Source organism: Hibiscus syriacus, unplaced genomic scaffold (assembly GCF_006381635.1).
Source record: "Hibiscus syriacus cultivar Baekdansim isolate YM2019G1 unplaced genomic scaffold, ASM638163v2 tig00111372_pilon, whole genome shotgun sequence".
NCBI classification, from domain to species: domain Eukaryota; kingdom Viridiplantae; phylum Streptophyta; class Magnoliopsida; order Malvales; family Malvaceae; genus Hibiscus; species Hibiscus syriacus.
In genome coordinates this window covers 125571-132042 of record NW_024063072.1, presented here as the reverse complement: position 1 = coordinate 132042, position 6472 = coordinate 125571, and the positions used below count along the sequence as shown (strand labels likewise).

General features: G+C 31.5%; 1 pseudogene; it reads right to left on the bottom strand.

Annotated features, from left to right (window-relative positions):
- Positions 1-1159: 1159 nt before the first annotated feature.
- LOC120159641 lies at positions 1160-5141 on the bottom strand (annotated as a pseudogene).
- Between the last annotated feature and the right edge of the window lie 1331 nt (positions 5142-6472).

Below are 6472 nucleotides of genomic sequence, written 5' to 3'. Positions count from 1 at the left end.
TTTAACTTAATGAATATTGTAATGATTTAAAAGGAATGACAAAAATGAAAAGAAATTTAGAACCTTAAATGTCCATTAATCCATAAACGAATGAGTCTTGACACCTAAACCACCAAGTATTGTTCAATGTTAATAAATTTTTATTTTGAATTATTTTTATTATAATTTAATTTAAGTTTTGGTCATCAAACGAATGATGAAAAGTAAGTGGGAAACGAGGGTTAAAATTTGAATGCGTCAAGGATATAAAGGGAGCGGTTATTATTATACATACATGACGAATATAATTTAATATCAAATTCAACTTTAATTAATTTATTAAAAACATAAATTATATAAAAAAATAATTAATCTGTCAATAGATCAAATATCAGTGAGTAATTAAAAAATATTATGCACGTACATAAAACTAAATTTTAATTTTACACTAAATGATGCTCTCCTCTCTGAATTCAAGGATGCCTCTAAAAATATATCATCTTAAACATGTAGCTCACATTAAATTAATAACTTATTTTTAGCTATTTATTTATTTATATAATTTGACTCTAAATCGAATAAACCCCCTCTTATAGGTTAGGCTTGCAATAAAGTGCACATTAATATGTGAATTGACTCGCATAAAATCTGGCAAAGAAAAAAAACCGAGTTAAATTTAGGTACAAATACAGAATTTTACATTTTGGATGAACTTTTAAAATTTTAAAAAATGATCTTATAAAATTTCAAGGGCGAAAACATATTTTAAATAGAAAATTTTAAAATATACGATAATTTTAAATTTTTAGGGAGGACGACTGCACCCACATGCCCTCCATCGTACCATCTACGATTAGATCCAATAAACGAAACGTTGAAAGATATAATTCCAAAAAAAAAAATCTAAATTGAACATTTAATCGCCTTCCTACATTATGAGCTTTCATCTATTTAACAAAGTCAAAAAGCCGTCATTCGTTTCCAAAATGGCTTCCACCACCCCATGCCCAAGTGTAGGGCAAAGTCTATCTTCATAATAAATAAGCGCTGAAGGCCCCTTCCACGAGAAATGCATTTTCATGTAGGGCTAAGACAACTTCGATTTATATACAATAACTTGGCTTCTCATCAAATGCAGAAAATCACTAATTATTTTCCTTAAATATCGGATATAATAAATTACCAAATGCAGATCATTCAGATAACAAGTATCATGCACTTACAGGTTCAGTGGCTTTCTTCAGCCAATCCAGCTCTTTTTTGTCCATGTATGGCGCAAGAATTTCCCTGCATTTTGAATGGTACGCATTCAACCATTCAATCTCCTCGGTGTCAAGAGGCTAAAGTCGATCAACTTTATCTGATATGGTGCCTGAACATAACGTAAGCCATTAGAATCTAAAATGTAGCTGTCTCGGAAAAGGATACGCGCAATGCGCAAACAAACACATATGGACCATGGTTGATAGGAGACGAACAATTTATTCCTAGTGACAAACTTACCCATGTGATATGCTCAAATGACAAGTATCCCTTATCACCAAAATTGAATTCGGTATCAGCCTCTTTGATTACGAGTACGTTCTCTAATCTTATACCAAAGCTCCCGTCTTCATAATATCCAGGCTCTGGGAAATGGAATTTACAGATGGAATTAGCAAATGCTTCATCTCAGTACCTTTTAGACCAACAATATACGTCACCACGTAGTTTTTTAACATTGAGAAAATGGAATTTTTTACTAGAACTTCATAATTATGGTAACATATGCATACAATAACCAAAACCACAAAAGATTGAATGAGGTTGATCGTGCAAAAAGACTCCAGCAAAAGATGACAGATTAGGCAGAATTAAATGCTTAGTGACAGGAAAGAATGAAAAGCTGTAAGTAAACCAAGCATAAAGATAAGAAAGACGTGAAAGGAAATCAGTATAAGGTGGAACAAAAATAAAGCAGGGAAAACGATCTAACCATCTGTTACTGTCATGGAAACTTGAAGTGGCACATTACGAGCCTGTTGTCTCAAAGTAATTAGTTGTCGTCCTGCTCCAAGTAATTCAATAAGGAAAAAAAAAGTAAAATGAAAAGTTTCAGTGAATTAATAGTAAACCTAACTTCAGCAAGTGAGTGTAGCTAATAGCTAACCTTCATGAAGATAGAGGTAAGATCCAACTCCATGACCAGTACCATGTGCTGAAGGCTTTCCAAAATGAGCTGTCCGAGTTATATCAGTTGTTCCATCTAGATACTTCAATAATGCAATCAATAACATCAGTTGCGTAATTAATAACCAGAACTAAGAATCTAGAATAAGAAATAGTTGGCATTTATTCATGCTTTTGGTTGATGATAGAAGCAAACTATTAGGATTTGATAGCATACCTGCGCTCCTGAATCAAATAGATAAATACTATCTGGATCAAGCTCAGCACATGTTTCGGCCTCAGGTACGTAATGGATTATTGCTGCATTTGGACCAACAGAAGAAATATTAGGGAAACTTAGGCCTCTAAAGTGCTGCAATTAGTAACATAGAAATAATTTCTGTGGCATGAACAAAGACAATTGAACGCATAATATTTTAGCAACAACTGGAATCAACAACATAGAAACAATTTTGTAACATAAAAAAGTACAAATGGATGCAGAAAATGTTAGCAATAACTGGAACTAAGATGGTAATTTCACTCTAAATGCTTATAAGTTGTGACTCCTAGGAGATTCTTAACTTCAAATGTTAAGATGCTCAAGTTTACAAAACAAAGTTATTGAGAGTTGATGGACACAGAAGAACATAATTTATTATTATTGTTGTAGTAGCCAAAATGGAATTTTGAATAATTTTCCTCCTACCACAAAAAAAACATACTAAAAAATATTACCTCTTTTGATGCACGAAATCCCTCCAGCTTATCACTAACTGTCACCTCTGTCAGTTTCACAATGTCTCTGCGTGGTTCATTCAATGGAATGAAAAACCATTGTCAATTGAAGAGAGAGGTAGCTTTTTTGGTTTCAGGCTAAAAAAACAGAGAATGAGCAGGGGTGAAAGAGGGCAAAAGATATCAACTAGCAATTCTTTAACTTACGATCTTTTTTTGCCTGCTCCCTTCCCCTCCAAGAAGTAGCCAGATGCCCCATAAATCTCTTGCATCTGAACATTTGAAAGAATAATATCATCATTTCCTGCCTAACAACAGCCTAAAATGTTGTTGCATATGTTGACAAATAGTATACTTTGAAAGAAAGATCAATTCAAATCTAAAACAGATTAGGATAGAATCATACACAATGAAATATAATATTTATCAATTCTCAAGAGAAAATAATATATGAAGGTGAGAGTCCTATACCTGCTTATCTAACCAGACGATATACTGCACAACAGCTGCACCATCCCGGATATGTGCATTCTTTAATCCATCCAACTCGACTGAATTCTGAAATACATAACCATTCAAAACCTAAGTTGCTCTAACTTTCAAATAAACTATTTTCAGAATATCAAATGAGATGTCAAATAAACATATGTTATACACTCTAAAGTAAGACTCAACCAGATAGAAAATGCATCGACAACCTTTAAGGCTTTAGCAAGGGCCAAAGGTGACTGCTGCCGGAGCACCTTCTTAGCATCTAGTTTTGAAAATATCGCATAGCAGCATGAAGCAGGATCAACCCACATAAGGTCATTAGAGTTTCCTTCTGCTTCACATTTATCATTTTCACTATCACCATTTTGACCAGATATTAATCCTGTGTCCTTATCAAGCTGATTAGATGCTAACAATGCAACATCTGAGCTCACTTCACCATACTCTCGAACTTCAATTCCGTTCTCTTGCATGGAGGAGCTCACCTGCATGAACACACATGTAATAAATAAACCTTAACTCCTATCTTCATACAGGTACAAGGATATAATAACTAGCAAAATACTGAAAATGCCAACAAATGAACAAAAATGGACACTTCAACAAACGAAAATATATGAAATCCTACCTAGAGGAAACTTTCCCTGTCCACATAAAAGAAAGATGTCTTCGAAATTTCAATAACAAATTGGAAACTCCAACAAACAAAAATATTAAAAATCCTACCTTAGAGGAAATTTTCCTTTTGTCCACATAAAACAAAGCCGAGTTCGATGTTACAATAGCAAATGCATGAACAACCGGACAATAAGAGACATCGCTCCCATGGATATTGTACAGCCAAGCAACCTGCAAAGTAGCTATTTTAACTACAAAACACATTGGTTAACGATGAACTCCATCCGACCAACAATTTGACAAATCCTACCTCATCTAAAGCTGTGATGATAAGTCCACAAGCCTTTTCATTAGCGAGCTTTTCCCTCAAGTCTTTCAACTTTTCAGCAACAGAACGCCCGGCAAATTCAGCGGGTGGCCGGTTTTTCCAGACCTCATCAACCAAATTGCTTGAGGTTTGGACTAATTTCTTCTGTTTTTTCTCAAAAGCTCATTTTTTAGCTGTATCCACTGATACACACCAAGGATCAACCCCAATAGCTGCCTCCTCCGGCAAATTCTATGTTATATATATAATTACTTCAAAAAAATAAGTAAGAAATCAAAATTTGGAGCACGGAATTGAAATTTCAGGAGACAGAATGGTAAATTTACATCAGACATCCAGGCATCAACTGGAGGATCTTCTCCCATAAGCATCAGTTGCCAATCATCACTAAGCTGCTGCATCGCTTGCGAGAAATATCGACCGTCCGTCCATAGCCTTGCTTCAGTTTTTGTAATAAGTGCCAAACCTGAAATATATATTTTTTTCCAAAATCAATCATTTGTAAAAATAATAATAGTATCAGTATGAAAAAAATAAAAAAAAATAAAGACCTGCACTTCCAGTGAATCCAGAAACGAACTCGCGCCTTTTATCCCGATCAGACACATATTCGCTCTGCAAAGTTCAATTCAAATAAGGATTAGTTGAAATGACTAAAAGGAATTAGTAGATAAACGAAAATTGGCGTTGTTTTTACTTGATGATAATTTTCAGAAGGGACGATTAAGGCATCGAGAGGAGGAGAGTGAGAGGCCATTAAAGACCTCAACGCAGCAAGTATTTCTGCCATAAGAGACCGAACGAGAATTCCGTTGAAAATCTTTGAAAAGTTTCGAGAATCCAAGAAAATTGGGTGCTAATCTCAGGAGTTGGAGTCTCGTTGGGCAATGTGTTAGCAGAGATAAGGAAACTCTATTTCACTTTTAAAAAAAACGATTGTATTTATTCGGTTGTTTTTCTTCTTATTACGTTGATGTTAATGTTACACCTGCTATTTATGTTTAGGAATATTTATTTTTATTATCTTTCATTCTTTTAAGTTTTAATTTCGAAATTCACTAAAAGTATTCTTTTTTTTTAATTCATTTCCCTTTTTATTTAAGTAAAATTAAGATTAGATTTAAAATTTATAAAAAAAAAGATAAGATGTAAATTATCAGTAGGTTAAAAAAATTCTGAATAGATATTATTTTATAATCATTTTAAATTATTTAAAAATTATAATTATTTTTCTAATTTAGGATCGAGGTAATTTTATAAGAAAAAGAGCGTGATTAAAATAGACTGAACTTAGGATAAATTTTTTTGATTTATTTTATTCAAATAATTATTATAATATTCTTATAATATTTAAAGATAATTATTATAAAATCTCTCAATAAATATATTTTTTAATTTTTATTTATTTACATTAAAATAAAATTAATTTTTACTTAAAATTCAAGATGAATGAAACATCAACAAAGATCCAACCAAATCAGAACCAAATATAATGTTTTTACTTTTTGAGTTGATGTGATCAAAACAATCAAACTACCCTGTTTATGTCATATTCTATCAAATACTTTACAACTTATATTGTCAATTTGTAATCAATAAGATTTACTTAACTAACTTTTTTTTTAAAAACCACTTAACTAATAAAACAATTAATTTTATTAAATAAATAAAAATATATATAATAAACCTTCTACAGCTAAAAACAAAGTTTTATGAAAATCAAAATAAATTAATTTCTTTAAATAAAGGGCTTGTACAGAATAAAATTTTAACATTAATTAGACAATTAATTTTAAAAATTAAAACAAAATTTAATTGTATCGTGAAATGAACCACTCACTTGAAGAAATATACACATGAATTATTTTTTAAAATTACCTCTATTTTTTTATAAACTTTTAATTTTGTCTTTACATCATCGTATCACGTAGAAAATTGATAAATGAAAACTGCTACACCCACTATTAGATTGCGACCACATTTCGATTGCAATAAACTATAAATAAAAGCATCGCCACATCAAACCTCCATTCATGAGAAAATTTCCCAAAAAATGTATAAAAATAAAAATCTTAAAAACTCAAAAAAACATTATTATAAAAAAAAGGTAAACTATGCATTTAGTACTTAAATTATTAATTTTAATTTGTTTTAATACATAAACTTTCA